This window comes from Schistocerca serialis, chromosome 8, assembly GCF_023864345.2.
Source record: "Schistocerca serialis cubense isolate TAMUIC-IGC-003099 chromosome 8, iqSchSeri2.2, whole genome shotgun sequence".
Lineage (NCBI taxonomy): Eukaryota > Metazoa > Arthropoda > Insecta > Orthoptera > Acrididae > Schistocerca > Schistocerca serialis.
The window spans coordinates 269625629-269653050 of record NC_064645.1 but is presented as its reverse complement, the minus strand read 5'-3'; the positions used below and the strand labels follow the sequence as shown (position 1 = coordinate 269653050).

The window sequence follows — 27422 nt, the reverse complement described above, 5'->3', positions numbered from 1 at the left end:
GTTAAAGGCGCTTCAGTCTGGAACCGCGTGACCGCTGCGGTCGCAGGTTCGAATCCTGCCTCGGGCATGGATGTGTGTGATGTCGTTAGGTTAGTTAGGTTTAATTAGTTCTAAGTGACTGATGACCTCAGAAGTTAAGTCGCATAGTGCTCAGAGCCATTTGAACCATTTTTTGAACTGTCATTCAGCTGCCGTGCGAACGTTCAGTGATTGTAGTTATAGTCTTCAGTCCGAAGAGTGGTTTCATGCAGCTCTCACGCTAGTGTATCCTGTACAGTTTTCTTCGTCTCTGTATAGCTACTGCAAGTAACATCCATTTGAACCTGCTTACGATAGTATAGTCTTGGTCTACGTTCCCTCCGCCACTCCCCATTCCTTCCCCACCCACCTCCACACAATCCCCTCCATTATCAAATTAACGACTTGCTAATGCCTTACGATGTGTCGTATAATCCAATCCGTTCTTTTAGCTACGTTTTGCCATAAATTAATTTTTGATTCAGTTAGATTCAGTATCTGTTCATCAGTTATTCGATCTACTCATCTAATGTTCAACATTTTTCTGTAGGACCACATCTTAAAAGATTCCATTCTCTTCACACAGACTGACGACAGTCTGCACGTGAAATCCAAGGTTTAACTATTACTGGCAATACATTGGAGATACTCCAGATTACAAACACTTAAATTTATATTCGAAGTTTATGTATTTCTCTTTATTCGAAAACTTTTCTCGCTATTGCCAGGCTGCATTCTTCGTTGGTTTCCTTTGCTTCTCGCTCTGTGTACAGAGTGAATAAGAATGGTTCAAATGGCTCTGAGCACTATGGGACTTAACATCTGAGATCATCAGTCCCTTAGAACTTAGAACTACTTAAACCTAAATAACCTAAGGACATCACACACATCCATGCCCGACGCAGGATTCGAACCTGCGACCGTAGCTGTCGCGCAGTTCCAGACTGAAGCGCCTAGAACCGCTCGGCCACTCCGGCCAGCACGGAGTGAATAACATGCGGAATAGATTACAATAATTTCTCACTTCCTTATCATGTGCTGCCTCTCCTTGCAGAATTGCATTCTGGCCTCTATGTAAGTTGTATAGTACGTGTTACCTTGCTGTATTTTATCCCTGATAACATCAGAATTTCAAAGAGTGTTTTTCAGTCAATATTGTCGAAGGCTTTTTCTATATCCACAAATGCCTTTCTTCAGCCTTCTTGTAGCGTAACTGGTAGAATGAATACTGCCTCTCGTGTTCCTCACCTTCCATAAGTGGGCTTCGACTAAACTTTCCATTCTCCTATAAATAATTCTTCACCCAGGCGAAAGGCTGCTAGAAACATGCATCACACCACCGCAAGTCAGTGTTATGCCATGGAGGACATTCGCCTGAACTTCAACAGGACGTCAAAGGCACCATGACAGAGGTACATACGTGAAAATTATTGCAGTCCACCTGCATCCCTTCATGCTTGATGTCTTCCCCGACAGCGATGCATCTTCCAGCAGGATAATTCTGTGTGTCACAACGCCAGATAGAGCTACAGTGATATAAATTCATAGGCTTCCACGGCCAGTATAATTTTGAATAAAATAATTGTGGATATTAGGCCGCATCCTTATAAACTACTAAAGCAGGCCTGGCCAATATTTGCGCTCCCGGAACATTCCGCGAGCGCAAAAACTACTACTCAGTGCTCCGGATTCCCCCACCACTGCGCTATTCGGAACAGGTGTGTGGGTGAGGCAGCTAAACGCCAAAGGATGCACATCCGAGAAACTTAGGAAGATTTATTTGTAACACAGTGCAGCTACTACAAAGAGGCGATAACTGCAGCAAACTTTTATAAGAAATACAGACGTACGTTAGATAGTACTAACATGGTGAGCAGATCTACAAAAAACTTTACATATGGGCGTTTAACCTTAAGTTGTGATGTTTACACATTTATAAGCATTTCAGTTTCTGAATATAAGAGGGTGAGTCAAATGAAAATCTTAAATTTGTAATAACAAATCGAAATTTCGCGCCGTAAGCGTGCTACAAACAGCGTGGAGTATGGCCTGTAGGTGACAGCATTGTGCAGATGCACACATACCGTCGCAGTATCAGTATAAAGATGGCCGCCCCAATTGCGACTTGCACCAGGGAAGAACAGCGTTCTGTTATTCGGTTTTTGCGTAGTGAAATTCATCGACGAATGAAGGTTCAGTACGGTGATGCACGTTTTCACAGCAGCAAGTCTACGAATGGAGTAGGAAGTTCGCAAATGGTGTGACTTCAGTGGAACGTGCTCCTCGTCCAGGTCAGGCACAACGAGTTGTGACTCCACAGAACATTGCGGCAGGTGAAGCCATACTGAAGGAACACCGCCGAGTGACACTGAATGAGATTGCAGCATGTTTACAGATTAGTCATGGGTCAGCACACCATATTGTGCATGATGTGCTCCAGTTTCACAAAGTGTCTGCAAGATGGGTGCCACGGCAGCTGACTCCTGAATGAGAGAAAGACGTGTTGATGCTTGTGAAGAACTTCTTCAGCGCTTTGAACGAGAAGGTGATGGCTTCCTTGCAAGAATTGTCACTGGGGACGAAACCTGGGTTCATTTCCACCAACCGGAAACGAAGAGAGCGAGCAAGGAATGGCGCCATTCCTCATCACCAAAACCAAAGAAGTTTCGAACAGAACCATCACCAGGGAAGGTATTGCTGATTCTCTTTTGGGACGAAAAAGGCGTCATTTTACGGCATTACATGCCTAGAGGGACCACTGTCACCAGTGCATCATACACAGATCTAAATAACCAATCTGCAGCCTGCAATCAAATCAAAGCGACGTGGATTGCTGTCAGCAGGTGTCCTTTTGCAACATGACAATGCAAGGCCCCACACTGCCCGCACAACAGTTGCAACAATCACAGACCTGCATTTTAAGTGTCTTCCTCATCCACCATACTCACCAGACCTTGCCCCAAGTGATTTCCATATGTTTGGACCACTCAAAGATTCTGATGAAAAGGTAAGCCACGCGGTGCATGAGTGGTTGCGCGGACTACCAAAAGAACTTCTTTCTAAAGGAATTTATGCGCTTTGTAAGCGCTGGAGGATTTGCATTGTGCGTGGGGGAGATTATGTTGAAAAGTGATACAGCTTTGTACCACTTCTGCTCAATAAATAATATTTAAAAAAATATTTAAGGTTTTCATTTGACTCACCCTCGTATAATAATACATCTGGTACTATGGTTCGTGATACAAACATGTGTGCAGATTAAAATCTGTTAAACTCTAACGTTAGTGGGAATTCAACAGTTTCATAAAAGGAAAAAAGGAGACATTCGCGTACATGTTTTGAAACAGACACTGAAATAACTTTAGGGGGTTGTCTGTGCAGTTGACGATATTGCTCTTCGAGTAACATTTTATAGAAGTCTTGTAACTGGATGCAAACAGGTCGTTGGGCTGAGTACTTCCATCAGGTTAAGATGAAAGTAATGAGGTACATCATCAACCAAAAGTGAGAACGATCTGACAAATAAATCGAAATCTGTCTCATTCGTGTAATGTCTTGAAATCTCTTTACGAATTCACAATGAAATGTTTCGATTACTAACACGTAGTTAGTCATGTATGGTCCACAAATGACTGACTTGAATTACGATAAATGTTCCAAATCATTAATCTGACGCTGATTTTTCCACAGGATTACTTTTTGTTTGACGTCTACCTCATCCGCCGTATCTGTTAACAAATGATTCTCGTCTTAATGAGGCAGCGGCCTTGCCGCAGTGGATACACCGGTTCCCGTGAGATCACCTAAGTTAAGTGTTGTCGGACGTGGTCGGCACTTGGATGGGTGACCATCCAGGCCGGCATGCGCTGTTACCATTTTTCGGGGTGCACTCAGCTTCGTGATGGCAATTGAGGAGCTACTCGTCCGATTAGTAGCGTCTTCGGTCAATAATACCATCATAACAACCGGGAGAGCGGTGTGCTGACCCCACGCCCCTCCCATCCGCATCCTCCAAAGAGGATGACACGGCGGTCGGATGATGCCGGTAGGCCACTCGCGGCCTGAAGACGGAGTGCTCCTCTTAATGAATTCAAAGAATTGCAGTTGTCGACCATAAAATATGATTTCTCCAATCTATTCACTCGTAATTGAGTTTTTTTCCCTAACGGCTGCCTTCATTCAGGTAGCGTTCACTGTCGTTTGCCAGAAGACGAGTGCATCATACCGTCTTTATCGCTGGTGTTGCACTGACCGTATTTCCGTCTCAGTACTGCGATCGCATAGTAAGTACTTTGTATGGCGTTTAAACAATACGCAAAGTAAAGCAATTCCCACTCTGCATTGAGTGATGTGGCTTCTCCACCTTTTCTTTTTTTTTTGACAAGGGCGTGGAACCATAGTATTCCCAACGCAGAACGTAAATTTAATTCGACGGCAGCAATACTGTCAGCGAAGTGCTTGACTTCTGGCAAGGTGAATGCTTTGTTCCAGTGACGTCGGGCTGCAGCCTTCATCTCAGTCTTCCTCACCACCCCTCAGCGCCGTTCGCCGCTGCACGCGCAGCGCTAGGCAGGACTGCGGCCGGAGCGCTGTTTGGCCAGGTCTGTAGTAAAGCAACTAGACTGCCGGCGTTTCGACCGACTTTGCAGCGATACCCTTCAAGTCGGTTCTTGTATACTGCTGTCTTGGCCACAGAATTTGCCTGATCTGAACCCGAAGGAACACATACGTGACGATGTTGGGAGTTACCTCTGAGCCCGCAAATTTAGGTAATTGCGTAGACTAGTTTAACATACCTCCGGAAACCTACCGAGAAATTGTCGAATCCCCATCACGCAAAATCGTTGCTATGTTGCATTCCAGAGGTGGACCAACGGTTTATTTACAAAGCGGTCATAGTGTTGCGCCTCAAATGTGTATTTTAAGCGCGTCAATCTTAGTGCTTAAAGTTTGTGGTTTGTGCACCAGTAATAGCCAAAAACTGCCGCTGTAGAGCGCTGCGGCTGCAAATTATGTGCTGATAAGCGTGTTCCGTGTGAGGTTCAAATGGCTCTGAGCACTATGGGACTCAACAAATGCTTCAAATGACTCTGAGCACTATGCGACTTAACTTCTAAGGTCATCAGTCGCCTAGAACTTAGAACTAATTAAAGCTAACTAACCTAAGGACATCACACACATCCATGCCCGAGGCAGGATTCGAACCTGCGACCGTAGCGGTCGCGCGGTTCTAGATTGTAGTGCCTAGAACCGCTCGGCCACCCCTGCCGGCCCGTCTGAGGTATTAGCTCGTTCCCGTACGTGCAACGACCACGCTGGAAAGCACGCTTGCGTCCTTCACGGCGAGAAACGCGTCCTACATGACGATGGCTTAAGGCACATCGATCGGAGATTCGTTATCGAAGGAGCGACCGATTGCGCAGGAGCGTTACCCACTTCATAACTAGTAACCGCGTAGCTATTGTGCTGCCACGGAAGCATAACTGCCGCCTGAGATCATCTTGGCGGTCAGACAAGAGGCCTATAGCGCAGGTGGCTCAGTAGTCAGTACAGATGCAGTGAGCGCGTCGCGCGCGGCTGGACGCCGGCAGCATTCTGCGAGTCTGCAAGCGCACCGGGCCGCATCACAATGCCGGCGCGGCCTTTGTGCGCTGGGGCGACGCTGGGCGAAGCGACTCTGCCCGGCCGCGTCACCCAAGACGCTGTTTGCTGCGACCAAGGACGCGCCTCCTCGGTGGCCAAGCGCAATAGCGAATCACCAAGGGTATACACCACAGTATGGCAGATGTTACGAGCGACAGTAGCGCTCCTAGTGGCCTGACAGTGAACTCTGAATACGAGATGAGTGTGGCGCGAAAATCGTATCCTTGCTCTGCGATGATAATATTTTTATATATTTCAGGAATAGGCCTGATAGGTGGCAAAGTGTGTGAAGTGCGCGCAAAATGCTGTGCCCGCTAGATACGCAGTCTGCTGGGTTTGCTGGTGACAGCGGCAGTGGTGAGGGTCATTCAGAGCGCTGTAGGGGAAACGTCGAGCGCTGGAGGGAAAGTTCCGTTCTAAATTGAAGTGCACGCTTTTTGTAAATATTAAGTGGGGCACCTTCACATCCAGGCAACGGCCTTGCCGCAGTGGATAGACTGGTTCCCGTGAGATCACCAAAGTTAAGCGCTGTCGGGCGTGGTCGGCGCTTGGATGGGTGACCATCCGGGCCGCCATGCGCTGTTGCCATTTTTCGGGGTGCACTCAGCCTCGTGATGCCAATTGAGGAGCTACTCGACCGATTAGGAGCGGCTTCGGTCAAGAATACCATCATAACGACCGGGAGAGCGGTGTGCTGACCCCACGCCCCTCCTATCCGCATCCTCCACTGAGGATGACACGGCGGTCGTATGGTCCCGGTAGGCCACTCGTGGCCTGAAGACGGAGTACCTCCACGTCCACACTTCCATGGTGATCATTAAAAATATCTACTGTCTGTCACCTCTGCTTTCGTTAGTATCTAAAAAGAATTCCGCCGAAAATGCAGCGATTTATTTTCACCTGGCTTGTTAACCATTTGTAACTTTCACAGAAACGTCATGAGTGGCGAATTTTGAGTGAAACCTGCACATTTCTCTGGTTGCCATGTCAAAATTTGCATCTTTTGCTGAAACACACTGTCTCGCTTCACTAACATGTGCAGACACAATTTCGAAAGAATTCTGAAACAGTGGTTTATTAAGTGTATTAGCCCGCTCCGTCAGCCGAGCGGTCTAGCGCACGGGTTTCCGGAGCGGGGAGGGGCGCCTGGTCTCCGGCACAAATGCGCCCGGCGGACTTGTGTCGAGGTCCGGTGATCCGGCCAGTCTGTCGATGGTTTTTAGGCGGTTATCCATCTGCCTTGGCGAATCCGGGCTTGTTCCCCTTATTCCGCCTCAGCTGGACTATATCGGCGATTGCTGCGCAAACAGGTTCTCCACGTATGCGTACACCAGCATTACTCTACCACGCAAACATAGGGGTTACACTTGTCTGGAGTGTGACGTTCCCTGGGGGGAGGGGTGTTCCACCGGGGGCCGAACCGCACAATAACCCTGGGTTCGGTGGGGGGCGCTGGAGGGGTGAAGTGGACTGCGGTAGTCGTCGTGGGGTTGTGGACCACTGCGGCTGCGGCGGGGACAGAGCCTCTCCGTCGTTTCTTGGTCCCCGATTAAAATACAACATACATACAAGTGTATTAAGTAAGGAATTGAGGAAAAGTAAAGTCAGTAGCTTATGAAAAAGCATATCCTCGGTACAAAAAAACGTGTAAGCCTTCAAATATGTTGTTCCAAAATCCATAGCATTTCTCGTTTCACCAGCTATTGATGACCCTTAACATTTACATTCTTCACCGAAAGAGTCTGTAGTTATTGGAATAACATGGTACATAACGAGGTTTTACATAATAACGATATGGTAAAATACCCTCCTCTTTGTGTGCTATCATTTGCCAAAATCTGATTTCGATATTGGAAACCGTTTATGAAATATGAGGAATGTTGTGGATATTTCACTCTGGCTTTATCGCTGGCGTGGCGCGATCGCAAATGTGTGTGCTACATCAATTCAGTTTTCTCGAGACTGTTGGCAGATAGATACTTCTACCCAAGTCTAAAGAAAAATTCAATATGTTAGCTAAATTTCATGAGCAACATCATATTACGTAATACGCAAACGCAAAATCGCAGCGACAGCGCACTGGACGAAAACTGGTCACTGTGCATCGCCCACCGTATCCTGCGCGAGCTATAAATTAAAATGTTTTTGTTGCCTTGCGAAGCGCTATTGCAGAAATCTCAATAAAAACTAAAATTAACTTCTCGTAGCTGGAGTTCACACTCAGATAAATTTTATAAATGACATCGTGATAGCCTTTTGACTGCAAAATTATTTGCTTGTAAAACCTAATACTGAAATTACAACCGCGACGCCAAGTGGAAATAATTCCGCTTTAGCGCATGTCAAAAACTAAAAATCATCTGACACGACATGACACGGCACGACACAGAAGCAGGTTTCACCACATTGTGTTTCTGATAACTACCTTATATTTATTGCACTCTGTGAATTGTATTCTAAATATGCGACCAATATTTCGCATAATTTTTGCTGGCAACCATAATATTGGGGTGGGTTAAATGATTCCATATAAATGTGTTTTCTCGTATAAAACTGAAGCTCGTTTCGTAGCATGGTATTTTAACTCCTGTCTCTTTGTTACTGCTTACGAATCCTTGTGTGAACTGCTCGATTTAAATGCGTTGAAAGTATATTGCTTGTATTCTACGTTATTTTTCTTAGCATTTGTTTTTCGTACTTTCTTGCATTTAATGGAGGTCCCCGAAATTTTCGTTGCAGAGGATGGTTTTAGTACAGTGATTTCTGCCAAAATATATTGTTTGCAATACCTGTTAATAAGCTGTGAACACATTTGCGTAATTCACGTTGCATTTTTATAATTTTCAAGGAGGAATACTCCAGTCCTTAACACTACAAAGCTTATTCATCTACACCTACATCCATATTCCGCAAACCGTCGTGAAATGCGCGGCATTTAGTGGCGACAAGCAACACTATTTAAACCAGTATTACATTCTCATTCTATAACAAGACGTAATAAACTTGAATACTGCTTCTGTTTCATGTGAAACAAAATCAAATGTGGAATCTATTATTATTGGTTCCTCTGTCTAAGTTTATTGTAATTAATTAAATAGAATTTTACGTTGGACGCTTTTCGTTTTTATTTACACAGCATCTAATGTTGTCTTTCTGGAAATATAAACACACATGATTTTACATTTCGATGGCTATAGATTAAAAACAGAATTTCTTCATAAAGTTGACGTGCAGTTTGCGTACGGTGTTTCTGGCCCTCGTTTGCACATTCTGCAAACCACTGCTTTTTACTTCTTTGTTAGCGGAGGTTGAGATAGAAAGAAGCTTCGTTGTACATATAAGCTTAGTAGTTTTCTGCATTTTTGTACTTTCTTTTTGCTCTGTTGGTGTTATTTGCACTTCACCTCACTTTAGCACAGCATTACAATTTTTACTTTTGTTCATTTGTTTATCGTGTAGGTTGTGGGCGTTGCCAACATGTGATTTAAAAAAAATATAATTCGTGTATGTTTGGCTGTGGCCGAGCGGTTCTCGGCGCTTCAGTCCGGAACCGCGCTGCTGCTACGGTAGCAGGATCGAATCCTGCCTCTGGCATGGATGTATGTGATGTCCTTAGGTTAGTCAGGTTTAAGTAGTTCTAAGTCTAGGGGACTTATGACCTCAGATGTTAAGTCCCATAGTGCTTAGAGCCATTTGAACCATTTTGTGTGTGTGTGTGTGTGTGTGTGTGTGTGTGAGAGAGAGAGAGAGAGAGAGAGAGAGAGAGAGAGAGAGAGAGAGAGAGAGCAAAAAGACAAAAGACTTACGTGTATATGTACAACGAAGTCTCCGATATCAAAGTAGGAAAAAGCAGTGGTTTGCAGAATATGTGAACAAGAGACAGGAACACCGGAAATAAACTGCACACCAAGTTTATAAAGAAATACTGTTTTTCGAAAACGCATGTATCCGTATTTCCAGAATGATCACAGAAGGTGCCTTCGTAAATAAAAGTGAAACGCGTCTGGTGGAAAATTTCCTTTAATGAATTGCACTATGCTCAAGACGGAGAAATCAATAATAATTGACTTTAACGGCTGCTGCGGAAAATGGCCACGCAAACAAAGTATGGAATCATTTAATCAACTCGGTATTACAGATGCGAGCAGAACTCGAGCAGAATACGAGCAACATTTTCACAATGGAATTTAAAGAGTGCAATACACACACGAAGTAATGAGGTACCCAGCCTCTGTTTCAAATGAAACCAAAACAGTATGGAAGACTTTTGTCGTACAATAAGAAACCGAGATGATGGACTGATAAACACGCAGCGCTCCAAGTGGCCTGCCAGCGAACCAGAGTCGTCTTACCGGACGTCCGTAAATGAGTGTCACCCCTATGGTATATTCTGCTTATTTGACACGAAAGCTAAATAACCCACCGCGTTTGTTGTTCCCTCACTGGAACCTCCTTGCAGCGCAGCGTCGCGTGTGATTCATTATTAAAGCGGCCTCTAGACGGTCAATATTTTCGATTGTGAAATAATACTGGGCGAATGTGGGTTAGCTTGGAAGATTGCATGATAATACTGAAGAGATTAAAAATTTTAGGAGATAAACATACCAAAACAAGTCTAATAATCTGTTTAGTGTTGATTTTTAACTATTTTTTCCGCACCTATGTTTTATTACAGAACTCGAAGAAGCTTCACAAATTTTCACAACACATACGCACGACAAAACCACACGACCTTAGGACAGAGAAAGGGATTGTTCAATGACTTAAATATTTATCTCTGTGACTGCCTAAAACGATGAAGACTGATGTGTCGACAGAAGTGCCGACACAGTGTCTTGAGGAGACCGAAATGCACGCTATAAGCTCACGCAGGATGGCGTGAGGTCTGAAACAGGATACGTAATGAATGCTATAAGGAAAAGTACGTAGCTTCTGGAATACTTAACTTTAATCCATCAATTGTATACATCGTTCTTGATGAGACATGCTTCATACGATAACTATCAATTGCTATGGCGCCTTGCTAGGTCGTAGCCATTGACTTAGCGGAAGGCTATTCTAACAATCTCTCGGCAAATAAGAGAAAGGCTTCGTCAGTATAGTCGCTAGCTAAGTCGTCCGTACAACTGGGGCGAGTGCTAGTAAGTCTCTCGGGACCTGCCGTGTGGTGGCGCTCGGTCTGCGATCACTGACAGTGGCGACACGCGGGTCCGACATGTACTAATGGACCGCGGCCGATTTAAAGCTACCACCTAGCAAGTGTGGTGTCTGGCGGTGACACCACAAAGACTTTCAATGCTTTGGAATGCCAAATTGTCTAAGATACGTTGGAATAAGAACGAGCCGGCCGGTGTGGCCGAGCGGTTCTGGGCGCTTCAGTTTGGAACCGCGCGATCGCTACGGTTGCAGGTTCAAATCCTGCCTCGGGCATGTATGTGTGTGTGATGTCCTTAGGTTAGTTAGGTTTAAGTAGTTCTAAGTTCTAGGGGACTGATGACCTCAGATGTTGAGTCCCGTAGTTCTCAGAGCCATTTTTTAAAATAAGAACGAATTAACTGATACTTAAGTAAGGCGTGTTTCCAGTGGCACTTCATTCGACGACCAATCGCGGAGCTCAAAGACCGGGCGATTGTTTCTATAAGGGAGAACTTACGATGAGGAAAGGATGAATTTCAACGACGCAGCAAAAAACCTAGCAAATTTCAACGGTAAAATAAAGAAATTTATGCAGTGTATTTCATCAACAGGGGTAGAACCGTTACTACTTGTTAATTCTCGCAAAAAGTAAACCAGTAACCAGTCGCTGTTAATACTGCTATTTATTTAGAATAAATAGTACCGTTATCAGTTCCGGACCTAAATGTTGTTCTAATCACGATTATAATTACGCTTACTTACACTGAACAAGAGATTTCGGATGATTTTAGTTATGGCGAAAATCCTTTGGAGCGGTGATGTTCGAAATATGGCTACTTTAGTTAAATTGAACTAACACTGCACTGAAGTAACATATTTAAAGAAGTTTCAAAAGATGGGAAATTAAGTTTGGTTTGTGCTACTTATATCGAACGTACTGTGTTATTTTATGGCACTGTTGATTGTTTTTGAAAAGATTAATAAATCACATAGTAATAACTTATCAGCATTTTGGAGATCCAATCAACGCAGAGCACGACACACCCACAACTAAATATGTTTTCCAAAAATGTTCAAATGTGTGTGCCCGAGGGAGGACTCGCACCTCCGCCGGGACCAGCCGCACAGTCCATGACTGCAGCGCCCCTGACCGCTCGGCTAATCCCGCGCGGCTAAATATGTTTTTGGAAAGATGGTAATTTACAAACAGTGTCAGTGCTTTTTAGTTCATCGTTAAACAACTAACCGCACAACCAATAACAGCCAACGGGTCCCTTTCAGCATAAGCTGAATTAAACTACAAATGTGAACAGTCGTCTGTTCGAAAATAATAACGGCGCTATTTGCTCTCAAGGAGGAGATATCCGCTTCCTACTCTTGTGCTGGAATAAACTTACATTTCAAGTGTTTAGTGGTACGCGGGATGAGAGAGATTCCTGGTCATCCGAAATGTTTTACCTTTAAAACAAAATTTTATGTTTTCGACTTTTCTCACTGTTTCACATTGAAGAACACACTAGTTCGTAGAAATTTCTCTGCATTGTCTGGCCGCCTCCAAAATATCTGCGTTAATTTACAAGTTGCTGAAAATTCTTACGTCACAAAGACATTTGCACAACCACAGATACAGACCGGAGCTTCTGGGACGATTCTCAGGTGGCACGGAGCTTGGACGCGGAAGAACAGGGCGGGATTGTGTAGAGGCGCTGCACGAGCCGCTCTTGGCATGGGTTGGACGCGAGCCAAATGGAGTACCAACAGCCTCATAAATCGATCAGCCTCGTGGATTCTCGCCGTTTAACACTGTCAGCGCCACTCGCTACCCGCCGTAGCCCAGGCGACGAGTTCGATCGAACATTGTCTCATCATGCTACCCTACAAAGAAACTGCTTATCATCTATGTATCTGCCTATCTGTCTGTCTATAACGCTGCGTAAGCCACATGGAGGATAGTACATAGTATTAGCATTATCTGTTTTCTTTTCTATTCCATTCGCATATTGAACTACGAAAAATGACTGTCTACATCTCGTTGTACGCGCCCCAATCTTCCTTTTCTTTGTCTACTAATCCATTTAAGAGATACACAGGGTTTAGACGAAAATACGGAAACAGCGTGTTACAAGGATGCTTGAATATAAATGTAGATGTTAGCCGTTGTTGTACGAGGGTGAGTCAAATGAAAATCTTAAAAAAATTTTAAAATATCATTTATTGTGCAGAAGTGGTACAAAGCTGTATCACTTTTTAACATAATCTCCCCCACGCTCAATGCAAGTCCTCCGCCGCTTACAAAGTGCACAAACTCCTTTAGAAAAAAAATTCTTTTGGTAGTCCGCGCAACCACTCATGGCGTACCTCTTCATCAGAACGAAACTTCTTTCCTCCCATTGCGTCTTTGAATGGTCCAAACATATGGAAATCACTTGGGGCAAGGTTTGGTTAGTATGGTGGATGAGGAAGACACTCAAAATGCAGGTCTGTGATTGTTGAAACTGTTGTAAGGGCAGTGTGGGGCCTTGCATTGTCATGCTGCAAAAGGACACCTGTTGACAGCAATCAATGTCGCTTTGATTTGGTTGCAGGCCGCAGATGATTTTTTTAGGAACTCTGTGTATGATGCACTGGTGACAGTGGTCCCTCTAGACATGTAATGCTCCAAAATGACGCCTTTTTTTGTCCCAAAACTGAGTCAGCATAACCTTCCGTAGTGATGGTTCTGTTCGAAACTTCTTTGGTTTTGGTGATGAAGAATGGCGCCATTCCTTGCTCGCTCTCTTAGTTTACGGTTGGTGGAAGTGAAACAAGGTTTTGTCCCCAGTAACGATTCTTGCATGGGAGCCATCACTTTCTCTTTCAAAGCGCCGAAGAAGTTCTTCACAAGCATCAACACGTCGTTCTCTCATTTCAGAGTCAGCTGCCGTGGCACCCATCTTGCAGACACTTTGTGAATCTGGAGCACATCATGCACAGTGTGGTGTGCTGACACATGACTAATCTGTAAACATGCTGCAATGTCATTCAGTGTCACTCGGCGGTTTTCCTTCACTATGGCTTCAACTGCTGCAATGTTTCTGTGGAGTCACAACTCGCTGTGCCTCGACCTGGACGAGGAGTATCTTCCACCGAAGTCACTCCATTCGTAGACTTGCTGCTGTGACAAACATGCATCATCGTACTGAACCTTCATTCGTCAATGAATTTCAATAGGTTTCACACATTCACTACGCAAAAATCGAATAACAGAACGCTGTTCTTCCCTGGTACATGTCACAAGTGGGGCGGCCATATTTATATTGATACTGCGACGGTATGTGTGCATCTGCACTATGCTGCCACCTACAGGCCATTCTGCAGGCTGTTTGTAGCACGCTTACCAACTTACAGGATAACGCCGCGTAATTTCGATTTGTTACTACAAATTTAAGGTTTTCATTTGACTCACCTTCGTATTTGACAACGAGCGGCACCTATGCAATGCCGGAAATACGTTGGAAGTGTCATTCGTGGTCTTCCGCTAAGTAACAGCGCGGTCGAAAGTGTGTGTTGCGAAACTGTGACGAATTGTCACTGAAGAGGATTGTGACATAAAATAAGAGAACTACAGCTGCGAAAGTCACAGCAGAAATGAATGTCGCACTCGGGAACACTGTCAACACCAAAACAGAACGAAAAGAGCCGCGTGAGCCGGAAATTGCCGGGCGTGCTGGAATTTCAGAATCACTTATCAGTGATGAAAATGCTCGTAACAGGAAAAAGCAGAACCGAGAAGCCATAAAACCTGTACTTTATGGAGCAATGGAAGAATGTCATTTGGTCTGATGATTCTTGTTTTGTACTGTTTCCAACTTCTGGCCGAGTTCACTCCCACGAGTGAAATATGCTGGGGGTTCAGTGATGATTTGGGCAACCATATTGTGTTGTCCCTTGGGCCCCATGGTTACTCTGCATGGTCGCAGGTCTGCCAATGATTGTGTGACCGTTTTCGCTGATCAGGTCCATCGCATGGTACAATGTCTGTTCCCCAGCGGTGATGCTGTGTCACAAGACTGTTCACACAGCTCGCATCGTCCAGGACTAGTTTTGTGAGCACGCCGATGAATCGCCGCACCTCTCCTGGCCACCAGTCACCAACTCTCAGTGTTATTAAGGTTCAAACGGCTCTGAGCACTATGGGACTTAACTTCTGAGGTCATCAATCCCATAGAACTTAGAACTACTTAAACCTAACTAACCTAAGGACATCGCACACACCCATGCCCGAGGCAGGAATCGAACCTGCGACCGTAGCGGTCGCGCGGTTCCAGACTGTAGCGCCTAGAGCCGCTCGGCCACTACGGCCGGCTGTTATTAAGGCTTGGAGGTTTACTTTAGAAAGAAGAGTCCATGATCGTTACCCACTTCCACCATCATTAGGATCTACTTGAACGTGTCACTACTTTGCAGGAAGAATTATATAATATTCTCTTGAAAGCCACACAGGAACTATATTTACCCATTTCGAGACGACTGGAAGCTATTTTGAATGCCAACGGTTTTCCTACACGATATTAGGCATGGTAATGTGTTTTCGCCCGTCCCCTGTACATTAGTGGCAGCGTAATAATCGTACAGTGGTCCCTCTAGACATGTAATGCTCCAAAATGACGCCTTTTTTTGTCCCAAAACTGAGTCAGCATAACCTTCCGTAGTGATGGTTCTGTTCGAAACTTCTTTGGTTTTGGTGATGAAGAATGGCGCCATTCCTTGCTCGCTCTCTTAGTTTACGGTTGGTGGAAGTGAAACAAGGTTTTGTCCCCAGTAACGATTCTTGCATGGGAGCCATCACTTTCTCTTTCAAAGCGCCGAAGAAGTTCTTCACAAGCATCAACACGTCGTTCTCTCATTTCAGAGTCAGCTGCCGTGGCACCCATCTTGCAGACACTTTGTGAATCTGGAGCACATCATGCACAGTGTGGTGTGCTGACACATGACTAATCTGTAAACATGCTGCAATGTCATTCAGTGTCACTCGGCGGTTTTCCTTCACTATGGCTTCAACTGCTGCAATGTTTCTGTGGAGTCACAACTCGCTGTGCCTCGACCTGGACGAGGAGTATCTTCCACCGAAGTCACTCCATTCGTAGACTTGCTGCTGTGACAAACATGCATCATCGTACTGAACCTTCATTCGTCAATGAATTTCAATAGGTTTCACACATTCACTACGCAAAAATCGAATAACAGAACGCTGTTCTTCCCTGGTACATGTCACAAGTGGGGCGGCCATATTTATATTGATACTGCGACGGTATGTGTGCATCTGCACTATGCTGCCACCTACAGGCCATTCTGCAGGCTGTTTGTAGCACGCTTACCAACTTACAGGATAACGCCGCGTAATTTCGATTTGTTACTACAAATTTAAGGTTTTCATTTGACTCACCTTCGTATTTGACAACGAGCGGCACCTATGCAATGCCGGAAATACGTTGGAAGTGTCATTCGTGGTCTTCCGCTAAGTAACAGCGCGGTCGAAAGTGTGTGTTGCGAAACTGTGACGAATTGTCACTGAAGAGGATTGTGACATAAAATAAGAGAACTACAGCTGCGAAAGTCACAGCAGAAATGAATGTCGCACTCGGGAACACTGTCAACACCAAAACAGAACGAAAAGAGCCGCGTGAGCCGGAAATTGCCGGGCGTGCTGGAATTTCAGAATCACTTATCAGTGATGAAAATGCTCGTAACAGGAAAAAGCAGAACCGAGAAGCCATAAAACCTGTACTTTATGGAGCAATGGAAGAATGTCATTTGGTCTGATGATTCTTGTTTTGTACTGTTTCCAACTTCTGGCCGAGTTCACTCCCACGAGTGAAATATGCTGGGGGTTCAGTGATGATTTGGGCAACCATATTGTGTTGTCCCTTGGGCCCCATGGTTACTCTGCATGGTCGCAGGTCTGCCAATGATTGTGTGACCGTTTTCGCTGATCAGGTCCATCGCATGGTACAATGTCTGTTCCCCAGCGGTGATGCTGTGTCACAAGACTGTTCACACAGCTCGCATCGTCCAGGACTAGTTTTGTGAGCACGCCGATGAATCGCCGCACCTCTCCTGGCCACCAGTCACCAACTCTCAGTGTTATTAAGGTTCAAACGGCTCTGAGCACTATGGGACTTAACTTCTGAGGTCATCAATCCCATAGAACTTAGAACTACTTAAACCTAACTAACCTAAGGACATCGCACACACCCATGCCCGAGGCAGGAATCGAACCTGCGACCGTAGCGGTCGCGCGGTTCCAGACTGTAGCGCCTAGAGCCGCTCGGCCACTACGGCCGGCTGTTATTAAGGCTTGGAGGTTTACTTTAGAAAGAAGAGTCCATGATCGTTACCCACTTCCACCATCATTAGGATCTACTTGAACGTGTCACTACTTTGCAGGAAGAATTATATAATATTCTCTTGAAAGCCACACAGGAACTATATTTACCCATTTCGAGACGACTGGAAGCTATTTTGAATGCCAACGGTTTTCCTACACGATATTAGGCATGGTAATGTGTTTTCGCCCGTCCCCTGTACATTAGTGGCAGCGTAATAATCGTACAGTCAGCTAAGAATACAGGTTCTCTGGATTTAGGCAACTGGATTTCACGAGAACTACGGTGTTTTCCCAGGATTCCAAGTTACACTTACTGAGCATTTCTCTTACACTTTCGTATGGGCTCTTCCGAATTGTAATGACCCTAGCAGAGCATCTCTGAATTCGTTACGTGTCTGCTGTAATGCCTACTTGATAAAGACGCCGTATGGTGAAACAGTATTCAAGAATGTGTCGCACTGGCATCCGTTGACTGTTCGTCGTGTTCACATAATGTGTTGACTTAATTCTCTTCCTTTTTCTAAAGCTTCAAATGAAATTGGTCAATGGTCCTTCTTTCGTCGCTTACTGGAGAACTCGATATGCGCGACAAAATCATGACATGATCTCATAAAGCTGAAATTGTAATCTTGCATTTCGTGTAGTTTTAACGATATTAATGAAGCAGTTTGTACAATTGTATCCAAAATATGTGTTGAAAGACGAATATAACGTAATTGATACCAATTTTATTATTTTTTAAGAAAAAACTTAATTATTTTTTATATTCTGCCTTTATTTCAAAAGTTAATTATTCAATATTAATTCCATCCGAAATCAGTGACACTAAAATTGTTAGTTATAAACTTTCAAAATAACTTGAAAAATATAACAGATCAGTAACTCGTTTGGTGTGCACAACACTTTGTTTGAGATATACGTATAATCTTTGTTTTTCTTCGTTAGTAATTGGAGCTCCTATGTTGGCGGGAGTGACACGTAGTTGCTGGCGCATAATAGGATGCTGCACCTTTTTGCAATTTCAAGATTTTATAGCTGGAAGTTAATTCAAATGAATTTGTATGATGAAAATTGAGAGTGTAATTACGCACTGGTGTATTGTTTTATTTACGTGAATTTCTTGTTGAAGAGGATGTATAATTTTGATTTGTGGAACCACTGTGACTGACTATAATGAAACAGTTCTAAATTTGAAGGCAATGTGGAATCGTGAAAACTACTATATGTGAAATGAAGGCAATAAATCACAGATGAACGCATTTTAACCAGACGGTGACCTCGTCTGAAAAGCAGAACATGGACCGTACTACATTCTTCGGCGAATCATCTTTTCGACGAGGAACTACAAGAAACAGATGGGTAATACAGTTTATATTGTGCGACCTTCTTTCTCAGACATTTTGGCTGCACCACGTGCACCCGATACAAACAACAATTTGAAACATTTCTAAAGTTGGTTCATTTCTTTTATACATTAATAGAGAGGAGGATGGTACAGCAAGCTACAGTTTTCGGTCAGGCTAATGTTTATCTTACCGTTATTAAAATGTGTGTGTTTCCAATGTTGCGCTAGTTTATTCATTAATGCTTCGTAAATATTGAACACTCATGTGGTAATTAGGATTTTACTGAATTTGTATTCAAGATTCCAGTGCTTCTATTACATGTCAGGTAAGTCTCGGGTTTACATCTTAGTCAGTGTGCGTTCTGGTCTTATTTTCGATTCTGCTGAACGCTAGCATAAAAAACGGTTATATTATGTCTTCGATTTTGTATGTTTCCCTTTGCTGCAAGGCTGTTACTTGCTGTGGATTTCCATTTGGAATGAAAGTGAGGGGGCAACACATATTTGGTTCAAATGGCTCTGAGCACTATGGGACTCAACTTCTGAGGTCATTAGTCCCCTAGAACTTAGAACTACTTAAACCTAACTAACCTAAGAACATCACAAACATCCATGCCCGAGGCAGGATTCGAACCTGCGACCGTGGCGGTGTTGCGGTTCCAGACTGCAGCGCCTTTAACCGCAGGGCCACTTCGGCCGGCCGCAACACATATTTCCAGTGTTTATCAAGCAACGACAAAAGACAAAAGTTGAAGATACCCGCCTGCTCCTGATAGCCAAAGTCTATAGATGTCCCACACTATCAAAGTCAATTTCCGCTTAGCTATCACAAAGTGTTGTGCGCACGTCTCAGCCAATAAGCAGGGATTCCGTTTCTCAATGATTTTCATGTTTTGCTGACCAACTCGATACAGATAATATGAAATAAAGAGGAAATTAGTCTTACACCGAAAATAAATGAAAGCGCAGTGCTTTATTAGACTTGGTTTAGCCATCGGTGGTGAGTTGCACCGTGCCTTTTTCCAACCTGAGAACTGACTCACCCACACTGTTCAAAATGGTTCAAACGGCTCTGAGCACTATGGGACTTTACGTCTGAGGCCATCAATCCCCTAGAACTTAGAACTACTTAAACACAACTAACCTAAGGACATCACACACATCCATGCCCGAGGCAGGATTCGAACCTGCGACCGTAGCGGTCGCGCGGTTCCAGACTTGTAGCGCCTAGAACCGCTCGACCACTCCGGCCGGCCCCATACTGTTAAGAGAGGAGCTACGGAAGGGAACCTGTACACTTGCAAGGTTTCGACATTCTAATTTCGAGTTACTGTTCGTCATACAGTTTTAACCTGGTAGGAAATTTCACTTTGCTCTACAGTATGCGCTGTTATGAAAGATTATTGCAGGGGAGCAACAGCTGAACTTGGAATAGGAACCAGGGTGCACATGGGATGTATGAAGGTCGTGTTTGTTTAAGAGTAGAGGAGTGAATGTTCAACATACTGACACATAGGATTTTGTTAACAGAACATTCGCAAGTGTGCTGCGACTGTTTTATGGATGTTATTTTTCCACCAAGCATTTTTATATTTGCACTCCACGGCATTAGTACTATTAATTCATAGCCAATTTAGCGCCATTAGTACTTTTTCTACTATCAATCCCTTTATTATGGCACTATGGTTTTACTACCTTTTATAATCTTTAGTTTTAGCTATTTGTGATCGCTCGGGCCAGTCAGCTGCCGTAATTCTTCATTTCCCTCTCCCGCCACATTAAGGGGCCTCTCTCCGGGCTCTCAGGCTGGTTTACGGCATGCTACCACCTCTCGCCACCGTACCACACCTTCGCGTCCGCCTGTTCCGTAGTGCAGCCCGGTGTCTACGGCGTGCGACTATGTGTTGCTCGGTCTATTTTCCGGTTTTAGTGCTTTAAACTTCTGCTCGGTTTTTCACTCAGATAATTAGACGTTCCCATACAACGGATTTCTTTATCCGTATTCCTTCGTTTCTAAACTGGCTAACCCGATCGCTCATTCTCGGTTATGTTTGTATCAGATGGCTCTGAGCACTATGGGACTCAACATCTGAGGTCATCAGTCCCCTAGAACTTAGAACTACTTAAACCTAACTAACCTAAGGACATCACACACATCCATGCAACACAACTAACCTAAGGACATCACACACATCCAACCCGAGGCAGGATTCGAACCTGCTACCGTAGTAGCTGCGTGGTTCCGGGCCGAAGCGACTAGAACCGCTCGGCCACAGCGGCCGGCCCTATAATTTTTCCGAAACTGGTTGTATTTATAATAAAACAGAGCCACTATTGAAGCGAATATTTTCTGTCTAACAATAGTGACACAGGTGACGTCCGTCTGTGGTCAGCAACGAAGTGGTAAAGAAAATTCAGGAGTGGAAACTGAAAACGTTTTAAGTACCAAATCTGCTATTGGTCAGGAGACTGTTTGTGCATAAATGATATGTGTCCAAAAATGTGAGAAAGTATTCTAATAGCACACAAATATGCTGCTCACTGCACCATCGCAAAAATGAGAAATTAGAAAATATATGTTTTATTAAGAACGTTCTAAATGCTATACCCGGAAACTGACTGGTTCTAAGTTTTTTTTAAGAGTTGACATTCGCACAAATAGCGCCGTTTACGCTATCGAGCCGACAGGATTACCTAAAGCGACTGTTCACGTTTATATTACATTACGGGAATCGTGATCTTAGTGTACGCAAGTAATGAGTGGATAGGCAAATATCTATTAGGTACTTTACGTATGTAGAGTGTGGACAGTTGGGAATGTGGGTCTCACGGGAAGCGTGCAAGGGATAAGTCCCTACAGTCGCGCTATTCATCTGTGTCCTCGGCGGCTCAGATGGATAGAGCGTCTGTCATGTAAGCAGGAGATCCCGGGTTCGAGTCCCAGTCGGGCACACATTTTCAGCTGTCCCCATCGAGGTATAGCAACAACGCCTGCCGGCAGCGGAGGGTTTCAATTAATTAACATTAATGATTGTTTACCTTAGTTGTCGGCTGTTTTGTCAAAAACAATAGTGCCGCTTGCATCACGTAGAGATTTGCTACTGAAATTCTGAAATAGTGCGTCCTCTGGAGCAGTCGGACAAAGTATCACTTCGCCTCAAATATGTCTTGCGAAATGACCTCGACGAGAACTTTCGAGCTAATACAGAAGTTGACCGACAGTCATTTCTCTCACGCAGCATTCGCGAATGGAGCAGAGAACGGGGGATAAGTTGACACCAGAGGTACTCTTCACCACAAATACGGATTACTGATGCAGACGTAGACATGATGAAATACAGGGGATGGAGAAAACCGGAAACACCAACATCGCAAAACATTACCACGTCTAATACGACGAAGGAAAACCGTTGGCAATCAAAACGGCTTCTAATTGGCTCGAGATGGATAAATACAGGTCCTACATGGTTTTCAAGGGAATATTATGGCATTCTTCCTGCAAAATAGTGGTAACTTCGGATACCGATGGTCGAGGTGGAAAGCGATCACACACCCTTCTCTACAAAGTAGACCACAGAGGCTTAACAATATTGGGATTTGATTAGTGTTGTATCCGGGGATGATGCGGCAGTTCATCCTCGTGCACAGAACAGCAGTCTTGGACAATGAGAGCTATGTGAACATGTGCCCTTGTCAACTTGGAACGCAGTATCACCATTGGGAAACCAATAATGTACCATGGGATGGACCTGATCAGCGAAAATGATCGCATAATTCTAGGGAGTAATGCGATCTAGCAGAGCACCCCCGTGGCCGACGGAATACCACTGTATGGTTACCCAAATCGTCACGAAATGTCCGCCAAGTTTCTTGGAACGTAAACTCGGTAAGTAGTTGGAAAAAGTTTGAAACACGAGTCACCCGAACAACTGACATTCCTCCATTGCCCCTTAGCTCAGTTTTTATGGATTCGGAGCCACGGACAATTACATCACTGATTTGGGGTTTTGGAATTCGAGCTCGCCCTACAATTCACTGCTTATGGAGCTCGTTAGCGTTCTTTGGAGCTGACATCCAGTTCTGCAGTGACTTTTGCAGTTGTCATCCTGTTTTTTTTTTTCGTCACAAGCCTCTTCAATGACCGTCCATCACGATAACTCAACACATCTCGTCCGCGTTGTGACTTAGCAGATGGTGTATTTTTTCGTTATCTCTGTATGCTGTATAAATTTTCGAAAAACGCGCCTCTTCAAACAGGATCACCTCGGCTCCCTTGGTTATGGATGCACTCACCATACAAGCACCAACAATTTGTCGATTTTTTAAATTTTTTTTAATTTTTACGTCCCGTCGACAAGGAGGTCATTAGAGACGGAGCACAAGCTCGGGTTAGGGAAGGATGGGGAAGGAAATCGGCCGTGCCCTTTCAAAGGAACCATCCCGGCATTTGCCTGAAACGATTTAGGGAAATCACGGAAAACCTAACTCAGGATGGCTGGAGACGGGATTGAACCGTCGTCCTCCCGAATGCGAGTCCAGTGTGCTAACCACTGCGCCACCTCGCTCGGTCTGTCGAATTCACTTCGTTCCGACATAATGCACTCACAAGTACATCCGACCGAGACAGCTCAATGGTTAGCACACTGTACTAGCATTCGGTAGAACGACGGCTCAAATCCGCGTCCGGCCCTCCAGATCTGGGTTTTCCATGATTTCCGGAAAGTGCTTAAGGCAAATAGTGGGATGGTTCCCTTGACAGGGCACGGCCGATTTCCTGCTCCGTCCTTCCCTAATCCGAGCTTGTACTCCGCCTCTATTGACCTCGTTGCCAACGGAACGTTAGATATGAATCTCCTCTTCACAAGCACACACAACACAGTTGTGACCACGATCAACACTTGCAACTTATTTAGGACATTGCACAGGTCGTTCAAAATGGTTCAAATGGTTCGGAGCACTATGGGACTTAGAACTTAGAACTACTTAAATCTAACTACTTAAATCTAACTAACCTAAGGACATCACACAACACCCAGTCATCACGAGGCAGAGAAAAACCCTGACCCCGCCGGGAATCGAAGCCGGGAACCCGGGCGTGGGAAGCGAGAACGCTACCGCACGACCACAAGCTGCGGACGCACAGGTGGTCAAATACAACTCGCCACACGTACAGACTTGCCTAGCATTTGTGTTTATGTTCAAGCACGCATATCTCGTGGTGTTTCCCTGTTTTTTATCAAACCCCTGTATGTGTGAAATACCTAGTAAATATATGTGAAATGTGTAACATTTGTATTAGCAGGTGGAGCAACGGGCAAAACGCTACTGTGTAATATATCTGCTTTCGCTATAGCAATATTTAATTTATAATCCAAGGAGTTTACTTTCCGGATGATTCTCACATGTTCTTACGCCTGCTGCGCCACGCGGAATTTTCCCTTTCTTCGCAAATGCGAGGACCGGTTTCCCAGTCACGGAGTCACTAGATGACAACGAGCAGAAGACAAAGAGCGTCATTCTCTGGACTGCTGCCATGGCACGCCAGCGGAGCAGCAGAGGTTCTATCTGCGTGTCACTCTCGTGATTGAGCCTCGTTGAGCCAATTGACAAGAGAGCTCGGCGGCCACCCGAAATGATACAAGCTGTGTGTCTGTGCTGCCGAGGCGGGCAGCTCCGAACGCGTTCAGACGACACCATACGCGCAAGCAACACAACTCGTTTATGGCTTACGTATTACGAAGGGCGTTCAATAATTACTGCAACACTTTTTTTCTCGGACAATGTCGGTTGAACAAGTGCGGAATATGTTGTGGGAAATTCCGGAATACTCCCGATTCAGTTCCTAGAGTTTCGTGACGTTCAAATAGGTTGCGGCGCTCTACGAGGGACGTTTGAAAAGTCCCTGCAAAGTCAGAGAGATGGCACCACCGGAGCGTATCAAGGTCATGTTTAGTTAGTAGCATCTTTGGAAATAACGCACACGACGTTTCAGCCATATTGGTCTATTTCTTTGTGTTTGGCATTCGTGTGAATTAAGGATACGAGTGATTGTCAAAAAATGGACGAAAAGAATTTCGTATGGTGATTAAACATTTCTTTATGAAAGGCAAAACGCCTCAGGGGACTAAAGAGAAGCTTGATAAACATTACGGTGACTCTGCACCTTCGATTAGAACAGTTTAAAAGCGGTTTCAAAATTTTCGGAGTGGCCATATGGGCACAAGTGATTCCGAACGTTCTGGACGCCCTGTGGAGGTTACGACTCCAGAAATCATTGATAAAATCCATGATATGATGGTGGATGACGGAAGAGTTAAGGTGCGTGAGATTGTGAATCTCGGATGAACTGGTACATAATTTTTGCATAAACATTTGGACGTGAGAAAGCTATCCGCAACATGGGTTCCGCGATTGCTCACGCTTGACCAAAAAAGGAATCGTGTGAAGTGTTGCAAGGATGGTTTGCAGCTGTTCAGGAAGAATCCGCAGGACTTTAAGCCTCGTTTCGTCACTGGATGAAACATGGATACATTACTGTACTCCTGAGACCAAACAACAATGTAAACAATGGGTTGACAAGGGAGAATCTGCACCAAAAAAAGCGAACACCATTCTTTCGGCCGGAAAGGTTGTGGCGACTGTCTTTTGGGATTCGCAAGGGATAAGCCTCATCTACTACCTAGAACAGGGTAAAACTATTACAGGTTCATATTATTCATCATTATTGGACCGTTTGAAAACCGAGCTGCAAGAAAAACGCCGGCGATTGGACTGCGTAAAAGTCCTTTTCCATCACGACAATGCACCAACACACATCTCAGCCGTTGTGGTCGCAAAATTATTAGAAATATGATTCCAACTCGTTTCGCACCCCCCCCCCCCTCCCCCCCCCCCCCCCACCTATTCTGCAGACTTGGCACCCTCGGACTACTATTTGTTCCCCAATTTGAAGAAATGGCTGGCGAGACAAAGACATTACTCAACTGAGGAGCTAATTGCAGCAACTAACAGCTATTTTGCACACTTTGACAATTCCTATTATTCGGAAGCGATCAACAAATTAGAACAGCGTTGGACTATATCGAAAAATAAAAAAAGGTTTATCCCAAACACGTAAGTAGATTTGTCACGTTAAAATTCAAAATACTGTCTACAGATATTTTCCAGTATTAAGGACATACTCATTTGTAAAGATAATTCATAAAAGTAAAAAAAATATTGACAAATGTGTTGATAAAAGCAATTGCCATATGTCTTAAAACACACAAGGAAGGGCTTAACGGAGCTTGTCCCTCTACTGTAAAGCAGGTGTAAGTTACCGAGCAACCACTTTTTCCTTTTTGCAAACTGAGGACATAAAACAGGATGACTTTATTATTAAAATTCGTTGCAAGGATAAAGAAATTGGAGCTTTAGACTCCTGTATCGGCGCTATGTCACAGCTATGTGTTTACTTGTGGTGTTGACGCTGCAAACGCGGCCATATCCGCCGCGGTCCGCGGCCGACACGTACACGATGGCAAGTACCGCCCTCGACTCAGCCCACTCCACTCGCTTGTAGAAATACAGCGTGTGTCAAAAAGAATGACCTGATTACAATACTCCATATTTATTGATGAAAACATACTACAACATGGGATAAACTGCAAAATATTCAGAAACTATGTGCTTCTACAAATGCTCTGTGTGTCCACTAGCAGGAGAACAAACACCATCTAGGCATAGCTACACTACTGGCCATTAAAATTGCTACACCAAGAAGAAATGCAGATGATGAACGGGTATTCATTGGACAAATACATTATACTACAACTAACAAGTGATTACATTTCACGCAATTTGGGTGCATACATCCTGAGAAATCAGTACCCAGAACAACCGTCTCTGGCCGTAATAACGGCCTTGGTACACCTGGGCATTGAGTCAAACAGAGCTTGGATGGCGTGTACAGGTACAGCTGCACATGCAGCTTCAACACGATACCACACTTCATCAAGAGTAGCGATTGGCGTATTGTGACGAGCCCGTTGCTCGGCCACCATTGACCAGACGTTTTCGATTGGTGAGAGATATGGAGAATGCGCTGGCCAGGGCAGCACTCGAACAATTTCTGTATCCAAAAAGGCCCGTACAGGACCTGCAACATGCGGTCGTTCATTACCCCGCTGAAATGTAAGGTTTCGCAGGGATCGAATGAAGGGTAGAGCCACGGGTCGCAACATATCTGAAATGTAACGTCCACTGTTCAAAGTGCCGTCAATGCGAGCAAGAGGTGACCGAGACGTGTAACCAATGGCACCCCATACCATCACGCCGCGTAATACACCAGTATGGCGATGACGAATACACGCTTCCAATGTGCATTCACCGCGATGTCGCTAAACACGCATGCGACCATCATGATACTGTCAACAGAACCTGGATTCATCCGAAAAAATGACGTTTTGCTAGTCGTGCACCCAGGTTCGTCGTTGAGTACACCATCGCAGGCGCTCCCGTTTGTGTGCAGCGTTAAGGGTAACCGCAGCCATGGTCTTCGAGCTGATAGTCCATGTTGCTACAAATGTCGTCGAACTTTTCGTGCAGATGGTTGTTGTCTTGCAAACGTCCCCATCTATTGACTTAGGGATCGAGACGTGGCTGCACGATCCGTTACAGCCATGCGGATAAGATGCCTGTCATCTCGACTGCTAGTGATACGAGGCCGTTGGGATCCAGTACGGCGTTCCGTATTACCGTCCTGAAGTCACCGATTTCATATTCTGCTAATAGTCATGGGATCTCGACCAACGAGAGCAGCAATGTCGCGATACGGTAAACCGCAACCGCGATAGGCTACAATCCGACCTTTATCAAAGTCGCAAAAGTGATGGTACGCATTTCTCCTCCTTACACGAGGCATCACAACAACGT

General features: G+C 44.7%; 1 protein-coding gene across 1 annotated transcript in view; it reads right to left on the bottom strand.

Moving 5' to 3' along the window:
• The window catches only part of LOC126416607 (low-density lipoprotein receptor-related protein 1), a 772143-nt gene that overhangs the window by 709802 nt on the left and 34919 nt on the right, over positions 1-27422 (bottom strand). The gene's annotated exons all lie outside the window — the stretch shown is intronic.